Genomic DNA, 7500 nt, shown 5'->3' on the forward strand with positions numbered 1-7500 from the left:
GGGGAGGGACCGGGGCCTCCGGCCCGGGGCAGCAGTCTCGCAGCGGGCGGCGCCGGTCCCGCCGCGGGTGCCGGACGGGCGGCGTGGCGTGGCGCCCCGGCTGGAGTTTTCTTCCTCGGACTTGGTGGTCCGCGAAATGTCGGATCTCCGGTTTCGAGCCGACTCGGGCGCAAAAACCGACTCGTCCCCACCCGCGAACGCGTCATAGAGGCACCCCGGCCCTCGAGAGCGTCTCTCGTCGGGGTCTGTTGGGCCCGAAACGTGCGTATTTCAATGAGAGCGTTTTGGACCTTAACCCCCACTCCCTGGTTTGCCTATTTATAGGGGGGAGGGTGTCTCCGTCAGCAGGGCCACAATTTGACCGGCCCCCGATCCGATTTCCTGGCCCGTCCCAGGCCCGCCGCCGGCGGCGCGCGGCACGCCGCCGGGCCCCGGCGGCCCCCGGCCCGGCCTGAGAAACCCCCCCGACGGTGCGGCGAAGGAGACACCGGCCGGCCGGGCGGCGGGCCCGCTGGCCCGAGGGGACCCGCGGTGCCTCGCGGTGAATTCCCGTCCGGCGAAAACCGCACGCGGCCCCGCTGAGGCCGTGCGTTTCCGACACGACCGAGCCCCTAGCTCGGGAGCCCGGCTCCCCGGCGACGGCACGGTGGGTGCGGCGCGGTGAATTGCCCTCTCGGGAAAACCGCCGCAGCCGCGCGTCGCCCCGCCCAAAGCCGTGCGTTTCCGACACGATTCCCCCGCCGATCCCGGCGGGGCGGGGCGGGTGGTGCGAGCTCAGCTCCGGCCGCCAGCAGGCGGGGCAGCCACGCGTCGTCCGTTTCGAGCCGTGCATTTCCGACACGACCGAGCCCCGAGCTCGAGAGCCCGGCTCCCCGGCGGCGGCACGGTGAATTGCCGTCCCGGCAAAACCGCCGCAGCCGCGCGTCGCCCGGCCAAAGCCGTGCGTTTCCGACACGACCGAGGCCCCGAGCTCCGGGGCGGGGCGGTGAACGGAATGACGGTGGCCGGCCCCCGGAACGGGCAACCGCTGGTGCGGTAGTAGGGAATTAGAGCAGCCTTCCCAGCCCGGGGCGGCCATACCCGCCGTAATAACGGAGATCCTCTGCCCGCTTTTCGGCCATTGTTCTGGGCCCACGCTCGAGCGAACACGGTGAAAGAAGGCAGACCCGCGTATATGGTAATCGGCCTTTGTCTGTCGCCCGGCAACGAAAAGACCGATTTTGCATCACAAACGCGGGCTTCACAATGGTCCCCCGCTTATAAAAAGAGGCCAGCGGGAATGCGGAAGCTTCAGTAGAGCCGCATGCCACCGAACAAGTGGGGAGAGCAGTGTCTGTAGTGTTCCGTCGTCTGGTTGTTCGTCGAAGCTCGGTCGGTGCTGCGCGGTGAATTGGCGTCCTGTGGGAAAACCGCCGCAGCCGCGCGTCGTCCCCCCTTCAAGCCGTGCATTTCCGACACCGTGGAGGCTCCACAGCGGTTCCTCGGGGCGAAACCCGGCTCCGGAGCGGCGGGACGGTCGGCCCGGCGCGGTGCATCGTCATCCTCGGGTTAAAACCGCCGCACGTCCTCCGCCTCAAGCCGTGCATTTCCGACACGCTTCCCCCGGGCGAAAACGGCGCCGGGCCGGCGGGGGCTGGTGGTGCGGCGCGGCCGACTGCCGTCTCGGGGAGGAAAAAAAAAAACACCGCCGCAGCCCCACGCGGCCCCCCCTAAAGCCGTGCATTTCCGACACGCCTCCACGGGCGAAAACGGCTGGAGGCCGGCGGGGGGCGGGTGGTGCGGCGCGGTGAATCGCCTTCCTCGGAAATCCTGGTCCGAGAGGTTCGGATGTCCCGAAGTCGCCCGCGGAGAGCGGGGCCGGGCGCCTCCGGGCCTGCCGTCCGTCGGCTCGCCGGCCCACCCAAGGCCTCCGAGAGGGCTTTAGCGCCGGGACAGGTTGGGCCCGAAACGTGCGTATTTCAATGAGAGCGTTTTGGACCTTAACCCCCACTCCCTGGTTTGCCTATTTATAGGGGGGAGGATGGTCTCGAGCCAGATATCAGTACAGCCCCATCCCATCGTCCACACGATGCGGCCATTCCCGCACGGCGGAGCCCAAGGCACCGGAGCGATTCCCCCTCGGGTCTGGACGAGCCCGGCTCCGGAGCGGCGGGGACTGGTGCTGCGGGGGCGGCCGATTGCCGTCCTGGCGGAAAAAAAACTCGCCGCAGCCGCACGCGGCCCCCCTTAAGCCGTGCATTTCCGACACGCCTCCCGGGGCGAAAACGGCTTGAGGCCGGCGGGGCGGGTGGTGCGGCGCGGTGAATCGCCTTCTTCGGAAAACCTGGTCCGAGAGGTTCGGATGTCCGGGGTCGCCCGCGGAGAGCGGGCCGGGCGCCTCCGGGCCTGCCGTCAATCGGCTCGCCGGCCCACCCAAGGCCCCTGAGAGGGCTTTGCGCCGGGACAGGTTGGGCCCAAAACGTGCGTATTTCAATGAGAGCATTTTGGACCTTAACCCCCACTCCCTGGTTTGCCTATTTATAGGGGGAGGGTGGTCTCGAGCTCCGATCGAGCTGCCTTGAATCAGTACAGCCATATATTGTCCATACAGTCTATAGAGATTCCCACGCGGTTGAGCCGGAGCCTTCGGTGCTATTCCCCCTGGGGTCTGGACAAGCCCCGCACCGGAGAGACCCGGCACGGGAGGTGCGGAACAAAAGTGGCGGTCCGCCGCCCCGCCGGGAGGCCCACCGGGCGCTCCGCTAACGGCGTTACTCGGCGCGGCCGGCCGACCCTTCTTGCCCGGAAGAGCGTCGGCCAGGCCCGCCCGGCCTTGCTCAGAGGTGTCGAAGAGGCCGCTCCCGGGCCGCGGCCGGCCCTGCCGGAGAGACCCGGGACGGGAGGTGCGGAAAAAAAAGTGGCGGTCCGCCGCCCCGCCGGGAGGCCCGCCGGGCGCTCCGCCAACGGCGTTACTCGGCGCGGCCGGCCGACCCTTCTTGCCCGGAAGAGCGTCGGCCGGGCCCGCCCGGCCTTGCTCAGAGGTGTCGAAGAGGCCGCTCCCGGGCCGCGGCCGGCCCTGCCGGAGAGACCCGGGACGGGAGGTGCGGAAAAAAAAGTGGCGGTCCGCCGCCCCGCCGGGAGGCCCAACGGGCGCTCCGCCAACGGCGTTACTCGGCGCGGCCGGCCGACCCTTCTTGCCCGGAAGAGCGTCGGCCGGGCCCGCCCGGCCTTGCTAAGAGGTGTCGAAGAGGCCGCTCCCGGGCCGCGGCTGGCCCTGCCGGAGAGACCCGGGACGGGAGGTGCGGAGAAAAAGTGGCGGTCAACCGCCCCGCCGGGAGGCCCACCGGGCGCTCCGCCAACGGCGTTACTCGGCGCGGCCGGCCGACCCTTCTTGCCCGGAAGAGCGTCGGCCGGCCCGCCCGGCCTTGCTGAAGAGGTGTCGAAGAGGCCGCTCCCGGGCCGCGGCTGGCCCCTGCCGGAGAGACCCGGGACGGGAGGTGCGGAGAAAAAAGTGGCGGTCCCCGCCGCCCCGCCGGGAGGCCCACCGGGCGCTCCGCCAACGGCGTTACTCGGCGCGGCCGGCCGACCCTTCTTGCCCGGAAGAGCGTCGGCCGGCCCGCCCGGCCTTGCTGAAGAGGTGTGGGAAAGGTCGCTCCCGGGGTCGCCGTTTCTGCCGGACCCCGGGACGGGAGGTGCGATGGTGCAGCCCGGCCCGCTGCGGACGAGCGAGCGGGAAGGGAGAGAGAGGGGAGCCAGGACCCCTCGGAGAGCGCCGGGCTCTCCGCTGCCCCCGTGCAGCAACATCTGCGAGGTCCGGATTGGCCCGCCAGCGTCCGCGGAGCGGAGGACCGGCCCGCCCTGGGGCGGGTCGCACCCGACCTCCGCCGGGTCCCCGGCAGCCCAAGGCGCACTGACGTCGCTCGGCGGCGTCCCCAGGCCCGGAGAGCCGGCCAGGCAGCGGCCCCCCGCGGCCGGAGCCGCGAGCGATCCCGCGGCACGCCCGCCGAGCAGGCGGCGGGCGGCGCCCCGCGGTCGCGCCGAGCCGCAGCCCCGGCGGCGGCAGGCAGGATCCCCGATCGGGGACCCCCCAGACGGAGGGAGCTCAAGCCGGGCCAGCCTCCCCGGCTGGTCCGGCCGCCCCCTCCGGGATCGAGGCGAGAGGAGGCCGGCGCACCGGGACGGCGGGCGGCATTCCAGCGGCCGCCCGCGCGCCCGGGGGAAGGAGAGGAAGCGCCGCCCCGGCCGGGCCGGAGAGGGCGAGGGACCGGCGGCGGGCCGGAGGGAGCGGAGGCCCGGCGGCGAACCAGAGCGGAGAGGCGCAGGACTCCGGCGCCGCGGCCCGGCAGCCGCGGCGCGGCCGAGCAGTCCGGAGGGCCCGAGGTGGCGGGCCCCGGCCCCGAGGGGCTACCTGGTTGATCCTGCCAGTAGTCATATGCTTGTCTCAAAGATTAAGCCATGCATGTCTAAGTAAAAGCTTTACCAAGCGAAACTGCGGATGGCTCATTAAATCAGTTATGGTTCCTTGGAGCGCATCCCCCTACATGGATAACTGTGGTAATTCTAGAGCTAATACATGCCAGCAAGCGCCGACCTTGCGGGAGGCGTGCTCTTATTAGGAACAAGACCAACCCGGGCCCGTCCCGGCTCCGTTGGTGAACTCTGGATAACCTGGCCGATCGCACGGTCTTCGCACCGGCGACGGATCCTTCGAATGTCTGCCCTATCAACTTTCGATGGTACGTTATGCGCCTACCATGGTCGTAACGGGTAACGGAGAATCAGGGTTCGATTCCGGAGAGGGAGCTTGAGAAACGGCTACCACATCCAAGGAAGGCAGCAGGCGCGCAAATTACCCACTCCCGACACGGGGAGGTAGTGACGAAAAATAGCAATACAGGACTCTTTCGAGGCCCTGTAATTGGAATGAGTACACTTTAAATCCTTTAACGAGGATCTATTGGAGGGCAAGTCTGGTGCCAGCAGCCGCGGTAATTCCAGCTCCAATAGCGTATATTAAAATTGCTGCAGTTAAAAGCTCGTAGTTGGATCTTGGGCGCAGGCTGGCGGTCCGCCGCAAGGCGCGCCACTGCCCGCCTGGCCTTCCTCTCGGTCTCCGCCCGGTTCTCTTGACTGAGTGCCGAGCGCGGCCGAAACGTTTACTTTGAAAAAATTGGAGTGTTCAAAGCAGGCCGACCGCCTGGACAGCAGAGCATGGAATAATGGAATAGGACCTCGGTTCTATTGCGTTGGTTTTCGGAACTCGAGGTAATGATTAAGAGGGGACTGACGGGGGCATTCGTATTGCGGTGTGAGAGGTGAAATTCTTGGATCGCCGCAAGACGACCGACTGCGAAAGCATTTGCCAAGAATGTTTTCATTAATCAAGAACGAAAGTTAGAGGTTCGAAGGCGATCAGATACCGCCCTAGTTCTAACCATAAACGATGCCGACTGGCGATCCGCCGGCGTTACTCCCAATGACGCGGCGGGCAGTCTGCGGGAAACCAAAGTCTTTGGGTTCCGGGGGAAGTATGGTTGCAAAGCTGAACCTTAAAGGAATTGGCGGATGGGCACCACCAGGAGTGGAGCCTGCGGCTTAATTTGACTCAACACGGGGAAACTCACCCGGCCCGGACACAGTGAGGATTGACAGATTGAGAGCTCTTTCTTGATTCTGTGGGTGGTGGTGCATGGCCGTTCTTAGTTGGTGGAGCGATTTGTCTGGTTAATTCCGATAACGAACGAGACTCTGGCTTGCTAAATAGTCGCGCCGGCCGCCGCGCCGGGCGCTGACCTTCTTAGAGGGACAAGTGGCGTTCAGCCACGCGAGATTGAGCAATAACAGGTCTGTGATGCCCTTAGATGTTCGGGGCCGCACGCGCGCTACACTGAAGGGATCAGCGGGTAGCCGCCCTTGGCCGGAAGGTCTGGGCAATCCGTTGAACCTCATTCGTGCTTGGGATAGGGAGTTGCAATTTGCTCCCTTGAACTAGGAATTCCCAGTAAGCGCGAGTCATGAGCTCGCGTTGATTACGTCCCTGCCCTTTGTACACACACGCCCCGTCGCTACTACCGATTGAATGGTTTAGTGAGATCCTCGGACGGGCCGCGGCGGGGCGCCCCCGGCGCCTCGCTCGTGCGCCCGGAAGACGATCGAACTTGATCATTTAGAGGAAGTAAAAGTCGTAACAAGGTTTCCGTAGGTGAACCTGCGGAAGGATCATTACCGAGCAGAGAGAGCGTGCCCGGCCGGCCCCCTTCCGTCCGCCGAGGCGGGGAGGGCCGGCCACCGTGCTGTCTTCCGGGTGTAGGCGGGAGTGGCCCACGCCGGGGTGCGCCGGAGCCCGCGCCGCGTGGGCGCGGGACTCCCGGCGCTCGCCGGGGCCCCGGGACGCCGGGGCTCGGCCTCGAATGGACCGGGGGGATCGGTGAGACGCGGTCGGGGCGGGCCCCCTTGGGGGAGGGGGCCCGCCGCGCCAGAGGCGACCGGTCCCCGCTCGGCCCGGCTCCCGCCGGTGGTTTTTTTTCTTCCGGCTCGCCGGAGAGAAAGCTTGGATGCTCCGCGCCCGGGCCACCGGCGCGGTTATCGAGAGGTGATGGACAGAGCCCAAACCCCCCCAAAACCAGAGACAATTCTCGGCGGTGGATCACTCGGCTCGTGCGCCGATGAAGAACGCAGCCAGCTGCGAGAATCAGTGTGAATTGCAGAACGCAGTGATCATCGGCATTTCGAACGCACATGGGGGCCGGGGCCCCCCCGGGCCGGCGCCCCGTCCGCCTGAGGGTCGCATCGAACTGGGCACTCGCCGCGGCCGGGAGCGGCCGCGGCGCGAGAGCGCCGGCCGGCAGCCGCGGGGCCCAGGCCCCCCGCGAGGACACTGGCTGCAGGCGGCAACAAGGGGAGTGCCAAGAGAGGTTGCGGCGCGGGTCCCCCGCTCTCCGGCGAGGATGATACGGGAAATCTGCGGGCAGGCAGGCAGGCAGGCAGAGAGGGGCACCGGCCGGGGCGCGGTCTCCGCGCGGAGGGCCGGGTCGATCCCCGGGGGAGTCCGGCCGTGGCGTGGCAGGTCGGCGCTGAGTATCCGCCCCACCCACGAGCGCCGGTCGTCCCCCCGAGCCCCACCGAGAGAGACACGGGCGGCCTCGAGGGAGCGCGACGGAAAGGAGGCCGGGCAGGCAGGGCAGGCCTGCAGGCAGGGCAGGCCAAGGAGAGAGAAAGGGGAGGCCCGGACCCGCCCAGCGGGGACCGAGTGCCCGCCGGCCCCGTGGCAGATTTCCGAGTGGACCGCCGGAGAGGGAGCGGGCGCCCAGCGCCGAGAGAGAGAGGAGAAGAAGAGAGCCCGCGCGGACGGGCCGCGGAGGGGGGGCCCCCCTTCCTGGCAGCCGCCGAGGCGCCGGGCGGGCCCCCGAGAAGGCGAGAGAGAGGCCGAGAGGCCCGTGCACATTGCGAACCCCATCGACCTCAGGACGGGCGAGAGGACCCGCTGGATTTAAGCATATCACTAAGCGGAGGAAAAGAAAC

At 68.0% G+C, this 7500-nt stretch overlaps 3 non-coding genes across 3 annotated transcripts in view; all 3 read left to right on the forward strand.

Moving 5' to 3' along the window:
* The first annotated feature begins 4384 nt into the window (after positions 1–4384).
* On the forward strand, positions 4385–6204 carry LOC147795033 (small subunit ribosomal RNA). The gene has a single exon (XR_015424169.1). It is a non-coding gene; the product is annotated as a small subunit ribosomal RNA (ribosomal RNA).
* Positions 6205–6609: 405 nt separating this feature from the next.
* Positions 6610–6766, forward strand: LOC147795034 (5.8S ribosomal RNA). The gene has a single exon (XR_015424167.1). It is a non-coding gene; the product is annotated as a 5.8S ribosomal RNA (ribosomal RNA).
* Positions 6767–7435: 669 nt separating this feature from the next.
* Positions 7436–7500, forward strand: part of LOC147795035 (large subunit ribosomal RNA) — a 4100-nt gene continuing 4035 nt past the window's right edge. Inside the window, exon 1 of the ribosomal RNA XR_015424166.1 lies at positions 7436–7500. This exon is cut by the window's right edge and continues 4035 nt beyond it. This is a non-coding gene — a ribosomal RNA (large subunit ribosomal RNA).

The sequence above is a fragment of the Acanthaster planci genome, unplaced genomic scaffold, assembly GCF_054643075.1.
Source record: "Acanthaster planci isolate LZ-2023a unplaced genomic scaffold, COTS_SCS Contig205, whole genome shotgun sequence".
Classification (NCBI taxonomy): domain Eukaryota; kingdom Metazoa; phylum Echinodermata; class Asteroidea; order Valvatida; family Acanthasteridae; genus Acanthaster; species Acanthaster planci.